This window comes from Sapajus apella, unplaced genomic scaffold (assembly GCF_009761245.1).
Source record: "Sapajus apella isolate SASKATOON/1434 unplaced genomic scaffold, GSC_monkey_1.0 scaffold31, whole genome shotgun sequence".
Classification (NCBI taxonomy): domain Eukaryota; kingdom Metazoa; phylum Chordata; class Mammalia; order Primates; family Cebidae; genus Sapajus; species Sapajus apella.
Window position 1 is genome coordinate 16,351,209 of NW_022436971.1, and position 16,100 is coordinate 16,367,308.

A 16,100-nucleotide genomic window follows, 5' to 3' on the forward strand; every position below is an offset into this window, starting at 1 on the left:
ATTTTTATGTATTTTCCCCATCAAAACATGTCTGTTTCGTTCTCTTTTAAAGGGCGTCCATGAGTCATTCGGCAGGAACAAAGAAGCTTCAGTCTGCAGCCTCCATGGGGATACAGTTTAAACAGTGTGGGCTCACATGTTTTTTAGCATGCCTTAGAGGTGCCCTTAAGCACCTGATGGCAGCTGTTCTCTCTTGACAGTTGGATTCCAAATGTAAATATTATTTGTCAGAACGCGTCAGAGTCATTTGCATGCAGATGTAGACGGCCATCCCACAGGGGTGTGCCGGGGCGGGGGTTCAAGGCCCTTTCTGCGTGTTCATTCTGGTAGAACACAGTGCGGGTTCCCAGACTGGTTCACCGCTGTGTTTCATAAGGAGCTCACAAGCCAGCCAGCATCATTTCTCTTCCTGAAGGCAACCCTCCAACTGTCCCGCGCAATCCCCAAGTCATCAGCATGAGGCAGGCGCCTGAGGCCAGGGGGCTGGGAGGAGAAGAGCAGGGAGTGAAGTCCCACAGGTCCTGAGCCCTGACACCTTCACCCCTCTGCACCCCAAACCCCATCTGCCTGGGAGCACACCTCCTCCCTCAGCTCCCAGGGGCACCTGTCCCCCAATCTGTCCACCTGTGGCCACACACTGGGGGCCGGAGCATGGGCTGAAGTGCACAGAGTTGGATTTGGGCACATGCCACTTCCTCTCTAGCAACCAGGGAGGTGACTTCACATCTCTGCCTCGGTTTCACCTACCTCATTAAGATTGTTGTGAGAATTAGATGAAGTCATGCATGGAAAGTGCTGTAAACCAACAAGAAAATACTAAGTCCCACAACCCGCTGAATGGACCCCTCCTGTCAGCCAGGGGCATTCCAAAGTCAACCTGAAAAACTAGTTCAGGCTGTGACGGGAATGGGGAGCTGGATATGCCTCATTACACCCTCCTCCCTTTTGGAATTACTGATAGAACACACTCTAAGTCTGATAAGAAACATTTACAATCTAGTCTCTCCAAAGCCTGCTCCCTGGAGGGTTCCTTTGCATAATGGGAACTTGGTCTCCACAACCCCTTATCTTAACTCAGACATTCCTTTCTATTGATTCTAGGTTTTTGTATAATAACTTAACTCTTTCAACCAATTGCCAATCCTGGAAGCCCCTGCTTCCAGTGGTCCTGCCTTTTTGAATTGAGCCAACGTACATCTTACATGGGTTAATTGATGCCTATGTCTTCCTAAAATGTATAAAACCAAGTTGTAACCCAGCCACCTTAGGCACATGTTCTCAGGACCTCTTGAGGGTTGTGGCATGGGCCATAATTTACTGATATTTGGTTCAGAATAAATCTCTTCAAATATTTTACAGAATTTGACTCTTTTTGGCTGCAGCACTAACCAATATAATAAATGCTCTTATAGCTGGGCGTGGTGGCTCATGCCTGTAATCCCAGCACTTTGAGAGGCTGAGGTGAGCAGATCACTTGATGTCAGGAGTTCAAGACCAGCCTGGCCAACATGGTGAAACCCCATCTCTAAAAAAATAAAAAAATGTAAAAAAAAAAAAAAAATTTGGCCGGGCGCAGTGGCTCAAGCCTGTAATCCCAGCACTTTGGGAGGCCGAGGCGGGTGGATCACAAGGTCAAGAGATCAAGACCATCCTGGTCAACATGGTGAAACCCCGTCTCTACTAAAAATACAAAAAATCAGCTGGGCATGGTGGTGCGTGCCTGTAATCCCAGCTACTCAGGAGGCTGAGGCAGGAGAATTGCCTGAACCCAGGAGGCGGAGGTTGCGGTGAGCCGAGATCGCGCCATTGCACTCCAGCCTGGGTAACAAGAGCGAAACTCCGTCTCAAAAAAAAAATAAATAAATAAAATAAATAAATAAATAAATAAAAAACAAACACCCTCCATCGATTTCCCATTGCTTCAGGATAAAAACATAAGCATAAAATGAGACAAAGCCGTGAGAATCCATTAACATTCACCAGACCCACAATCAACTCTGTATTTTTGAGTGCAGTGGTGCAGTCTTGGCTCATTGCAACCTTGACCACCTGGTCTCAAGTAATCCTCCCACCTCAGCCTCCTGAGTAGCAGGGACTACAGACAAGTGCCACCATGCCCAGCTAATTTTTGTATTTTTTGTAGAGACAGGGTCTCCCTATGTTGCCCAGGCTGGTCTTGAAGCCCTGAGCTTAAGTGATTCTCCCTCTTTGGCCTTTCATAGAACTGGGATTCTGGGCATGAACCACCATGCCCAGCCCTTCTTATTTTTGTATAGCAGAAATATGATGTAGTGAAGAGGGCATAGGTTTTGGAGCCCAACAGATAAGCGTTGGAATCCCTGCCCTGTCACTTACTGTCCATGTGATTTGGGCAAAATACTTAAGATCCTTGAGCCTCAGTTTGATTTTCGGAAGCTGGGCGTGGTAGCTCACACCTGTAATCCCAGCACTTTGGGAGGCTGAGATGAGGATGGCTTGAGCTCAGTGGTTTGAGACCAGCCTGGACAACATGGCAAAACCCCATTTCTACAAAAAATACGAAAAATTAGCCAGACATGGTGGTGCACACCTGTGGTCCCGGCTACTCGGAATTGGCCGGAAGATGACTTGAGCCCGGGAGGCAGAGGTTACAGTGAGTTGAGATTGTACCATTGCACTTCAGCCTGGGCAACAGAGCAGTCCCCTTCTCAAAACACAAAACGGTTTGCTTTTCTGTAAAATGGGTCAAGGATTCAACTGGACAACTCTGAAGTTTAGATGAGACAATATACGCATAGTGAATCAAATGATATACTAATTCTTTCTCCTCTGGTACTGACAGATTGACAGCCTCCTTTCCTTTATCAAACTTACTACACCTGCTGCGCACGCCGAAAGCTCCTCACAGCCTGCTGCTATTGGCAGAGCTGCATGCCTACTGAGCCTGTTTGTACCAGTAGTGCTGGTTATTGTAATTACACAGCTTAATGATACATATGTGACCAATGAAATAGCGTTATCTAGAAACAACAACTTTATTTTAGAGAAGAGACTTACTAAGGGAGAATTAGTATTTGCAAAACTCTAAGCAGACATGGAGAATTCTAATCAGGCACAACAACTCAAATTATGGGCGAATGAATGTATATTTTAAATTAAAATAATATATCTATGACTAGGCAAAAAATTGTTTATGATTCTCTACCCCCTCTATGCAGACTGACCACCCACTGGCTTTGACCCCTACATAAATGCACCCTACATCGCATTTGATGTTTTATGTTTGTATCTGAAGGTCCTTACCATAAGCTAGCATTAGGTTGAATTGCATATGACCCAAAAACTTAAATAAGATTAGCTTAAGTAATGTAATTATATTTCTCTTTCACATAAAGGAAGTCTAGACATGTGTGACTCCCTGGTGACATCAAGGACCCAGACCCTTATCTTCTTGCTTCCTTAGCACGTGGCTCATTTTCTCAAGGATTCTTCTTGGGTCCAAGGTGGCTGTGAGAGCTCCAGTTATTACATCCTTGTTTCAAGCAGCAGGAAGAAAGAAGGCAGTAAAAGGGAAAATCATTCCCCTACTTTGTAAAGATGTGAACTGCAGTCTCTTCTTTCTGGTGGCAATATGGCCAACTAAAAGTCCAGGTTCTCTGGACCAGGCACGGTGGCTCACAGCTGTAATCCCAGCACTTTCAGAGGCCAAAGAGAGTGGATTGCTTGAGGCCAGGAGTTTGAAGCTACCCTGGCCAACATGGTGAAACCCTGTCTCTACTAAAAATACAAAAATTAGCTGGGTGTGGTGACGGGCGCCTATAATCCCAGCTACTCAGGAGGCAGAGGCAGGAGAATTGCTTGAACCTGGGAGGCGGAGGTTGCAGGGAGCTGAGATCATGCCGCTGCACTCCAGCCTGGGCAACAGAGCAAGACTGTTTCAAAACTAATAATAATAATCCAGGTTCTCTTAATTAGGAGAAAGCAGAAAATGGATATGAAGGCAGGCAATTAGCAGTCTCTGCCACATTGCTTTATCCGTACTTTGCAGGGAGGATACTGAGGCAGAGAGGAAGCATCACACAGCTGGTAAGTGGCAGTGCTGAGGTTTACTTGCAGATCAGCTGAAATACCTGCGAGTCAGAAATATGTTGCTGGTGTCGAGCGTCCACTGAGGCAGCACTTAAGCACCAGTCTGAGCCACACATCCCTTAGAAGTCTGTATATTTAAGGCACTAAAGTCAGCCCACTTCAGAGCTCATATAGGAGCCCCGAGATGGCTGGAGGTCATGTTGTCTGTGGCAGGTTTTTAATTGGTTTCCATTTTTGAAAAATGGTCACAGCTGCTTTAGCCATGACTGTGCCGTGGTTCTTCAAAGCACTTTCTTGTTCTATGAAGACAGAATGTCAGAGGAAAGAGTCTTGAAGTTTGAGTTGTAACATTATCAATACATGAGATTGCCTTGCTGGATCTAAATCAGTGGCTCTCAGCTGTGGGGGATTTGGAGTGTCACAACTGGGAGAGAGTGCCCTGGAATCTAGCGGAGAGGGGCCACGGAAGCGGGTACATGTCACACAATGCTCTGGACAGGTCCCCACAACAAACAGGTCTGTAGTTCCGAGGTAGAGAGGACCGCTTGAACTGAGCTTGAGTGATGTGGCATCTGCTCTTTGCTCTTTTATTTTTTAGGTTTGAGGCAGAGTCTTGCTCTGTCACCCAGGCGGGAGTGCAGTGGCATGATCTCGGCTCACTGCAACCTCTGCCTCCTGGCTTCAGACGATTCTTCAAGCCTCCCAAGTGGCTGGGACTACAGGCACACGCCACCACGCCCGGCTAATTTTTGTATTTTTAGTAGAGATAGGGTTTCACCATGTTGGCTAGTCTAGTCTCGAACTCCTGACCTCAAGTGATCCTCCCACCTCAGCCTCCCAAAGTGCTGGGATTACAGGCGTGAGCCACCATGCCTGGTCGCATCTGCTGCTTTATATAGATGTGCCGTTAAGACTTTTGGAGCCTGGGTCTTCTCCTTTGTCTTAATGTTTCTGCCTTTGGCTGTAGGAGAAAGTGGTCCTGCACAGCTCTAAGTACTTAGTGTATGTTCCGCAGATGGCCACGATCAGTAATCATACTAACGATGATATCCTCCTGTCGCTGCCTCCCAAAGTGCTGGGGTTACAGGTGTGAGCCACCATGCACGGCCTTATTTACATTCTTTACTAGGTACTAGTCTAGAACAATTTTTATTATCTTAACAGCTAGCATCAGAATTTCTTTTGCTCCAGTGAATTGTGTTTGGGAAAATACTTTGATAAACTTTCCCATCTCCCCATCCCCAAGCAACCACTGGTCTGCTTTCTGTCACTGTACACCAGTTTGCATTTTCTAAAATTGTATACAAATAGGAGTATATGGTAGATACTCTGTTTTGATCTGGCTTTTACACTTGGCATAATTATTCTGAAATTCATCCGTGTTGTCATGTGGCGTCTATAGTTCATTCCTTTTTACTACTGAGTAGTTTTCCTTTGTATGGGTTTGCCACAATTTGTTTATTCACCTATTGGTGGACCTTTGTGTGGTTCCAGAGTTTGACATTAGAAGTAAAGCTGCCACAAACATTATTGCAGAGGTCTTTGTATGGACATATGCTTCCATTCTCCTGGTAAATACTTAGGAAGAATGGCTGGATCGTCCTTTCTTGTGCTTATCTGCTGTCTATATGTCTTCTTTGGTGAAGTGTCAAAGTCTACTGCCCTTTTTAAAAATTGGGTTATCATTTTCTTATTATTGAGTTTTGAGAGTTTGGGTATATATTCAAGATACCAATCCTTCATCAGATATTTAATTTGCAAGTATTTTCTCCTAGTCCATGGATTACCTTTTCATCTCTTAAGAGTGTGTTGCTAGGCCGGGCGCGGTGGCTCAAGCCTGTAATCCCAGCACTTCGGGAGGCCGAGGCGGGTGGATCACGAGGTCGAGAGATCGAGACCATCCTGGTCAACATGGTGAAACCCCGTCTCTACTACAAATACAAAAATTCAGCTGGGCATGGTGGCGTGTGCCTGTAATCCCAGCTACTCAGGAGGCTGAGGCAGGAGAATTGCCTGAACCCAGGAGGCGGAGGTTGCGGTGAGCCGAGATCGCGCCATTGCACTCCAGCCTGGGTAACAAGAGCGAAACTCCATCTCAAAAAAAAAAAAAAAGAGTGTGTTGCTAAGAACAGAAGTTAATATTTTGATAAAGTACAATTTATCAACACGTTCTTTTATGGATTGTGCTTGTCATGTGTATTCAAGAAATCTTTGCCTAATCAAAGATCATGATGATTTTCTTCTGTCTTCTTCTACAAATTTTATAGTACTAAGTTGCATACCTAAGTCTATGACTGAGGCCATTTTGGGGCCAGGGCTGATGGCTCCCGTGTGTAATCCCAGCACTTTGAGAGGCTGAGGCAGGTGGGTCGCTTGAGGCCAGGAATTCAAAACCAGACTAGGCAACATAGCGAGACCCCTGTCTCCATTAAAAAAAAAAAAAAATCCATTTTGGGTTTTTGTATACAGTATGAGATGTGAACTGAAGCTTATTCTTTTGCCTATTAATATCCAGTTGTACCGGGACCATTTTTTGAAATGACAACTGAGTTTTGCCTATAGGAAAAATTATTTGACACATACGCCTGGATCTATTTCTAGACTCTTTATTTTGTTTCACGGATCTGTCTTGATGCCAGTACCGCAGTCTTGATTTCTGTAGCTTTGTAATTAGTGAGATACTGCGAGTCCTACTTTGTTCTTTTTCAAAGTTGTTTTTCTGTTCTAGGTTCTTTGCATTTCCATATGAATTATTGAATCAACTTGTTAATTTCTACAAAAAGACACTGATCTCAAGGCAGATGGCCAGGTGCCCCTTCAGGGTGGAGGCATTCATTCCCAGCTGCTGGTGTAACCGTCCAATGGGTTCACCTTGCAAGCTGCCTAGACAGACAATTTACCAAGAAAGGGGAACTGCAACGGAGAAAGAGTAATTCACGCAGAGCCAGCTGTGAGGGGACGGGAGTTTTATTATTACTCAAATCAGTCTCCCCAAGAATCCAGGGACTGGAGTTTTTAAGGAGAATCTGGTGGTTAGGGGCTCAGAAAGTGGGGAGTGCTTATTGGCTGGGTTGGAGATGGAATCATAGGGGGTTGAAGTGCATTTTTCTTGCTGTCTTCACTTCCTGCAGGATCACAGAACTGGTTGAGCCAGATTACCGGTCTGGGTGGTGTCAGCTGGTACATCAAGTGCAGGGCCTGCAAAATATCTTTCCCAGGAGCAAGTTGGGGAGGTTCAGACTCTTGTGACCAGAGGCTGCGTGGACCCTAAACTGTAATTTATGATCTTGTAGCTAATTTGTTAGTCCTACAAAGGCAGACAGGTCCCCAGGCAAGGAGGAGGGAGGGCTATTACCAATTTTGGGAAAGGGCTATTACCAATTTTGTTTGAGTTAAATTATAACCTAAATTCCCTCCCAAGGTTAGTTCTGCCTACGTCCAGGAATAAACAAAGGCAGCTTAACGGTTAGAAGCAAGGTGGAGTTCGTCAGGTCTCTTATAATTTCCTCAGTTATAATTTTTGCAAAGGCGGTTTCACCGAGGGCAGTAGAGGCTGGCTGTGCTCAGCTGAATCCTTCAGCAATCGCCCTCAAAGAAATCCTTGGTTGGGTGCGGTGGCTCACACCTGTAATCCCAGCACTTTGGGAGGCCAAGGCGGGTGGATTACGAGGTCAGGAGTTCAAGACCAGACTGGCCAACATGGTGAAGCCCCGTCTCTACTAAAAATTACAAAAATTAGCTGGGCATGGTGGCTGGTGCCTGTAATCCCAGCTACTTGGGAGGCTGAGGTAGGAGAATTGCTTGAACCGGGACCCGGGAGGCAGAGGTTGCAATGAGCCAAGGTGGTGCCACTGCACTCCAGCCTAGGCTACAGAGCGAGGCTGTATCTAAAAAAAAAAAAAAAAAATTTTAAAAAGAAAGAAATCCTTCTCAGCCAGGCTCGGTGGCTCACACCTGTAATCCCAGCACTTTGGGAGGCCGAGGTGGTCGGATCACAAGGTCAGGAGTTCAAGACTAGCCTGGCCAATATGGTGAAACCCCGTTTCTACTAAAAATACAAAAATTAGCTGGGCATGGTGGCGCACACCTGTAATTCCAGCTACTCAGGAGGCTGAGGCCAGAGAATCGTTTGAACCCGGTGGCGGAGGTTGCAGTGAGCCAAGATGTGCCACTGACTCCGTCTCAAAAAAAAATCCTTCTCGCCCAAGGATATCCCTTCTTTGGGGGCAGCACATGTCCCGCTATTGGTGAATGAAAGGGGTATACACTCTTGGTCCTCTTTTCTCAAAGGTCAGACATTGCCAAAGGGCCGTCCCAATTCTAGGGCTCTCTGTGGATACTGGGGATTGCTAGAATCTCTCTGTGACTCCATCCTACATCACGGCAGAGCTCCAGCCCTGCTTCCTTCACTCCCTTTAAAGGGATGATCCCTGTGGTACTCGCCAGTAACCCTCGTCCATGAGAATGTTTGTATGTTATATCTGTATGTATTCCATATAACGAATGTCTTATGTGTGTTTGTGTGTATATAAGTATCTACACAAGGTATACATATGTTGTATTTGACCGGAGCGTAGAAAGTTATCACCAAGACAAAAGTATGCCAGATTGCAGGGTCATTTATTATGCCGGCAACCACAGAGGACTCACGTCTCTCCAACCTGTGGTGGCAAAAGGAGGGTGCCACGATTTTTTATACCCGAAAAACCACCTTGGGAGTGGGGGTGAGGGGCGGGGATGGGGATGATAAGGTTTCGGACATTTCAAGGGCTAGGGGATTCTGTGATTCACCTCCTGGGTGGAGACAAGGGCGGGGGTCTCCGGACATTCCAAGGGCTAGGGGATTCTGTGATTCACCTCAGTGGTTTACAGAAGTCAAGATATACATTTGTTTACACATCACAGATTTTAGCAGTTACTGATAAGAAAAGGTAAGCAGCTTTACATAGTTTTGAAGAACAAACTAGCAGTTCTATTCACAGAGGCCAAGGACAGTAGTTATTGTAAGGAGAATGGGGCAGCCATTTCAACTTATCTAAAAACAGTTTTGCATTTTATAAAGTAGTTTTGCTCCGGTTCTGGCTCTAGGCCAGCACAATATCACACATACACGCAATGTGTTCCCTACAGTGGATGCTGCATGTATGTATGTACATATGTATTACACACAATGTACACACACATATAATGCATTATCCACGAGGATGCTGTAAGGCATCAGGGTTCAATTCTCCAGCATCCCGGTTGAAGAATCACTGCCAGGGGTGTGTGCACCCACTTTTCTGGTCTGGAAGGTCTATCTGAGGACTGTCCAGGAGCTCACGCCCAGCGCTCTGACTCAGATCTACTGTCCTTGGGGCTCATCCTTGGGTGCTCCATAGGTCCTCCGTCCTGCGCTTTTCCTCGGTGGTTCCCTCTGTCAGAGGCGTTTGAATCAGAGCAAGTCCATCTTATATAAGGGCTGGGTAAAATAAGGCTGAGACCTACTGGGCTGCCTTCCCCAGGAGGTTAGGCATTCGAAGTCACAGGATGAGGCAGGAGGCTGGCACAAGGTACAGGTCATAAGGACTTTGTTAGTAAAACAGGTTGTGGTAAAGAAGCTGGCCAAAACTCACCAAAACCGAGGTCGTGATGAAAGTGACCTCTGGTCGTTCTCACCGGTCATTATACGCTAATTACAATGATTAGCATGCTAAGAGACACTCCCACCAGCACCATGACAGTTTACAAAAGCGCTGGCAATATGAGGAAGTTACCCTACCTGGTCTAAAAGGGGAGGAACACTCAGTTCTGGGAATTGCCCATTCCTTTCCTGGGAAAACTCATGAATAATCCACCCCTTGTTTCACATATAATCAAGAAATCATCATAAAAGTAGGCAACCAGCAGCCCTCGGGGGCTGCTCTGCCTGTGGAGCAGTCATTCTTTCGCTCCTTTACTTTCTTAATAAACTTGCTTTCACTTTATGGATTTACCTCGAATTCTTTCTTGCATGAGAGCCAAGAATGCTCTCTTGGGGTATGGATGGGGACCCCTTTCCGGTAACACCTCCTCACCTGCTCTTCTGCCCCTTGCGCTCCTCCCTGCCTCCTTCCCAGCTGCTGCCCTAGGGACCTGGCTGCAGCATCAAGGCTGTCCGTCCAGGGCTCCCCAGCCACTCATTCCTCTGGCTGACTGCAGGAGGGACTGTTTCTCTAACCCCAGGAGACCTTGTGGAGTTGGCAAAAGGGACTGGTTCCCGATAGCATCAGCCAGAGAACTTCCCTCTGGAAACAAAACACACCCATTTCCATGGTGTGTCCTGTTTTTTCTACTCTGAAGAGGTGGCACCAACCCTATCAGAGAACAGCAGAATGCATTCTTTGAACTTCTGCTGCTTTTAAGCATTTAATGCCCACCACAGGTGAGTTTCACCGTCACGTAAGGAGAAGGTGAACGAAGGTAGTTCAACAACTGACTTCTGACCTAGATGTAAACAACTTGCTTGTTGAGCAGGAATTTCTGGTGCCTTGGGCTGGCGAGACTCCTGATTTCTATCCAGATGCTTAAATCATGGTCTTGGGGTGTTGAGTATCTTGACATTCCTAGACAAAAATCAGCTCAAGAAAAATGTCTTAAGGTAAAGAGAATGCTCAGAATTTCCACCTCTCTGACTATCTCATGGGAAAATAAACAGCCTAAATTTAATATGAAAAGCATATTTCCCCCAGTGTCGTGAGAGTCATCAGCGTGATCTCTTTCGATTTTTCAAATGTTGGTCAACTCACGGGGAACGATGCAAAAGTGTTGCATGTCCTTGTATTTTGGAGGTCAAAATTGACAGCGTAGTCCAGAGAATGTGGTCCTTCCAGTGACTTAGCAGCTGATGATGTGCCGAGTGACACAGGCTGGAAGGCGCTGGCCTGCTGTTGCTGAATATTGACAGAGGGTCAGTGGACAGAGCTGAAAGTGCAGCTCTGGGATGAATGGCTTTTGCTTGGCAAACAGACATTGTTGATAGAAGGGACGCAGAACCGCAAGGGCTGACAGCTTTCATTACATCCCAGACCTGGAAGGGGCCTCAAAGGTGCCTGCGTCCTGAGGGCACTAATGTTTAGTGACTTTCCTGAAGTCTGGCCAGGGACTTTGCAGCAGGGTCACGGTGAGAACGACCCCCCGCCTCGCCGCCTGGCACCTAGCTCTGGAAGTCAATCAGCCACTAGTTATCAACGACCAGCTGTGCCCAGGTAGGCTATAAAAAGGTCACAAAGGTCAAACAGGCCACGGCGGAAGCGCGGCAGAGGCTCTCGTCCTTTTCCTGATTGATGTTCCCACTTCCTTGACTTGTGGCCCCTGGGAAGTAAGTCACCCAGGCAGAGAGAGGCTCCAGCCCGCCTGGAGATGAATGGAATGACCACTAACTCATCCTGTGGCTCTGGGCAAATAACGTCACCTCTCCAAGCCTCAGGTTCTTTATCTGTAAGTGAAGACACTGGCTCAAGATGTTGCTCCAGACATCCAATCCTCGCTTTCACCAGGAATGCTGCTTTTCTTAGAGCTGTGCAGTTGACCTTCCACAAGCAAACCGAGAAGTGTGTGTGGTGACAACCCGTGTCCTAGCCCTGTTTTACAAAGCTTCCAGTGTCACATATTGTGGAATTTTCTGTGCTGTGCGTGTCCTTAGGATGGAGAGGAATCTCTTCACTACACAGCGGGTGAGGGCTACCTGTCTTCTATGTTCTATCATCCCTGACGTCCCCACCCTGTCCTGCCCCCTTAAATTTTTTCTTTTTTTTTTGAGACAGAGTCTCACTCTATCACCCAGGCTGGAGTTCAGTGGCACGATCTCTGCTCACTGCAACCTCTGCCTTCTGGGTTCAAGCAATTCTCCTGCCTCAGTCTTAGTAGCTGGGATTACAGGCATGCACCACCACGCCCAGCTAATTTTTTTTTTTTTACTAGAGACAGTTTTACCATGTTGATTAGGCTGGTCTCGAACTCCTGACCTCGTGATCTGCCTGCCTCGGTAGGTAGGCTATAAAAGGTCACAAAGGTCAAACAGCTCTCTGGATGCCCAGGTCTTGGGCCTGCCATCCCTCAAATCTCTTCGTGGCTCTCCCCTCTCTGTTCTGAGTCACAGAAGGCCTGAGTCCTGCGGGCGGGGTTTCCAGGCTCAGTGTTCCCTGGCGTCTGGAGACACTTGGCCAGTGGGAAGGCCTGGTGGGAGACAGGAGTGTAAGAAGGTGGGAGCCCGGCTACTTCTCCCTTGGCTCTGCCTCCAACTCCAGCTGGGCAGGCCTGCCATGGCCCCAGTATCTGCCATCTGACCCCAGCCCTGGGCCCAGCTGATGTCACCTCTCACCTAGGGTGACGGTGGCTTCCTGCTGTTGCCTCCCTGTCTGTCTGCCAGCTCAGCTTCCCCATCTTCTATTCCTGGTGGATCCCAGACAATCACAAGACCCTCTCCCAGAGTCAATGCTGGTCTCCTAGAATCTTCTGTTCCCCACTGTTTTCTCATTTGGAAATAAAGCTTTGTGCTTGGTGATCTTCAGTCTCTTTTCAAACATGAGAGCTCTCCTCCTGTAATAAGTCCTTTCGGCACACACAGCGGGGGTTAAATTCACCATTTAGTCCAGTGACCCTCAAACTTGCCTGAAGAGCTCATTAACAATGCAGGCATACAGGCTGCAAACCCTTGGACTACAAAACAGTCTCTGGGCAAGGCCCAATAATCTGAATTTACCAAGCATCTCAGGAGATTCTGGTGCAGGCATTCTGTTGCCAATTCTTTTTTTTTTTTTTTTTTGAAATGGAGTCTTGCTCTGTCATTCAGACTGGTGTGATGCAGTGTGTGATCTCAGCTCACTGCAACCTCCGCCTCCCAATTCAAGTGATCCTCCTGCCTCAGCCTCCTGAGTAGCTGGGATTATAGGCATGCATCACCATGCCCAGCTAATTTTTGTATTTTTAGTAGAGATGGAGTTTCACTATGTCCGCCAGGCTGGTGTCAAACTCCTGACCTTGTGATCTGCCCACCTTGGCCTCCCGAACTGCTGTGATTACAGGCGTGAGCTGCCCAGCCTTGCTGCCCAATCTTATGGTGCCCGTGGCTCTGGTTTATTGGATAAACCTCAGAGGCTGCAGAAAGAGCTGGGTGCTTGGTCATGCCCTGTGGCTGGGTGGCACTGTGAAGTGTCAGCCACATTTTTTCTTAACCTTCCTCTGACTCTTGCACCCAGTAGGTGTTCTGAAGCAAACAGAATCCAAATCCTGCTGATGGGAGAATAGGACTTGTTTGTAGGCAATGGGATGACTCCCAGGATCTCCCGAAGGGCTGGTGGGCCAGGCCCAGGTGGCTCGCAGCCACAGCCGCATCCCAGCTGCAAAACAGCAGCCGTCCTCCAGGCCACTCGACCCCTGGTTCTGGCCACTGGCCACTGGCTACACCAGAAGTCACCGTTAGGGTAGAGATTTGATCTCATAGTTAGCTGTTGCCACTGCCAGAGAGCTCTCTGCTCCCTTCATGATGAATTTCCAGTTCAAGATCAAGGCTACATGTAATGTGCTGGCCTCAGGCAAGGCTGGGGAAGTGAGTATCTGGCATTTTTAGCTTCTAGAAGCAGAAGAGGGCTTTTCTCACATGAAGACTCATAGGCAGGAGATTCTCTAAATATAGGAAGGGGGTTCAGCCACAAGAACAAAAAGAAGTAGAATTGTCTGCTATGGGAACCTTGCTTCGCTTCCCCCACTGCCTGTTCACGTCCGGAGAGGAGGCTCCCGTGGCTCCAAGAGGAAGTTGTCATAGCAGAACCCAGGAACAGGGGATTACATTCTTGATTTTAAAGCCGTGATTTTTTTTTGGCCCTAGACCCATATTAGAATCTCCTGGGAGATTTAAAAAAATACCCATCCCTGGCCTAGCACAAACCAATTGAATCAGAATCTCTGGAGCTGGGGCCTGGAGGCCAGAATGCTTTGTTCTAATCTCCCTAAGTGATACTCACATGCATCAGGGCTAAGAGTCACCACAGCAAATTCTGAAAAGCTGTGACCCAGGTGTAAGACAGGCGGGAGGGTTTAGAATCACATGGGATTGGCAGCAGCATTTCCCCAACCCTCCTGGTACCCTTGAGAGGGGTCCTGAGCTGGTGGAGAGGGGAGACCCAAGAAGGGGGAACAGGAGGGGGCATGGGGTGGGCCTGACCCTGCCCTCCTCAGGCTGGGCCTGAGGGCTGGGTATGGGTTGGGGGAAACTTCAGATAAGCTAACGATTGAGAGCAGAGGGGCCTGTTTAGAGCTGCTGGAAAGACAGCCTGGGGTGGCCTTCCGGGCACGGGGAGCAGCCAAAGGCTTTTCCTCATGTGACTGAGCCAGGCTCAGTCTGGATGCCAACATCTGCGGTCCGGGAGGCTCCTGTGACCTGGAAGGAGGAATGTGGTAGGGGCCTCAGGACCGGTGGCCCGATGGCGGGTCTACAGGCTGTGGCTGTTAAGAGTGCAGACTGTGGAGCCAGAATGCAAGAGCCTGAATCCTGAACCCACCACTTTTAGGTCTGAGACTTGAGCAAATTACACAACCTCTCTGTGCTTCATTCTCCTCATCTGTGAAATGGGACTAATACTGTCGCCCTCCCCCCACCCCCTAGTAAGGCTGCTATGAGGGTTAACCGGGTGGGTATCTGTGAAGCACCAAGCACCATGTTCAGGAGATACACGGTTAGCTCTGGCTGGGAGCGTCCTACAGAAATACCCACATGGGAGTGCAGACGTCTTTATGGATGCCAGCGCGGAGGGAACCAGATGCAGCCCCCAGGCCCTAATGCCAAAAATGCCCCAGGGAGAAGAGCTGCAACTCTAGGGAGAAAGTGGGGAGCAGAAACACATGCATTATCTAATTTTATCATGAGTCAACTGAGAAACTTTCGAATTGGCAAGATTTTATTTTCTGTGACTAAGAGGAATGGGGGCTAAAGATAGAAACTAAGTCTAGCTCCAGAAAACTAAAGAAAGATCCATCTTGCATACCTGAGTATATGGCTTAAAAATAGGCATTCTCCACATTTCCTCTGGAGCTGTAAACTTTCAGGAGACTTTCTTGGGTCATCACAAACGCAACACATCATTGGTGTCTTAGCTCATTTTCTTCTGTTGCTATTAGGTTGGTGCAAAAGTAATTACGTTTTGTTGCCTTACTTTTAACTTTAAAGTATGGCAAAAAACAGGCCGGGCGTGGTGGCTCACACCTGTAATCATAGCACCTTGAGAGGCCGAGGTGGGTGGATCACTTGAGGTCAAGAGATTGAGACCAGCCTGGGTAACATGGTAAAACCCCGTCTCTACTAAAAATATAAAAATTAGCTGGGCGTGGTGGCAGGTGCCTATAGTCTCAGCTACTCGGGAGGCTGAAGCAAGAGAATTGCTCGCACCCAGGAGGTGGAGGAGTGAGCTGAGGTCATGCCACTGTACTCCAGCCTGGGCTACAGAGCAAGACTCCATCGGAAAAAAGAAAAGAACATGACAAAAACTGCAATTACTTTTGCACCAACCTAATGTAACTGACTACCTGAGACTGAGTAATTTATAAAGAAGAGGAACTTATTTCTTATAGTTACAGAGGCTGGGAAGTCTGAGGTCGAGGGGGCACACCTGGTGAGGTCCTTCTTGCTGGTCGATGCTCTGCAGACCCTTTTCAAGCCACCAGTCCCACTTCTGTGTAACCCCTCAATGCATTCATCCCTCATGAGTTGCCCCTGAGAGTCCCCAGCTTCCAGTACCGCCATATTGAAAATTAAGTTCAATGGGAGTTTTGGAGGGGACAGACATTCAAACCACAGCATTCCAGTGTAGGAAAATATTGAATTTTGTTCACTGCCATGTTCTCTTAATAAAGCAAAAACTTTTATGTGACTAAAATATCCAACCACAAGAGAATGTCTAAAAAAATTTCCAGTTTATGAATATGCAGCCTGTTAAAAATGATTATTTTAAAGAGTATATATAAGCCTCAAAGTATTTGATGGTATACAGATTTTTTTTCTTTTTTTTTTTTTTTTT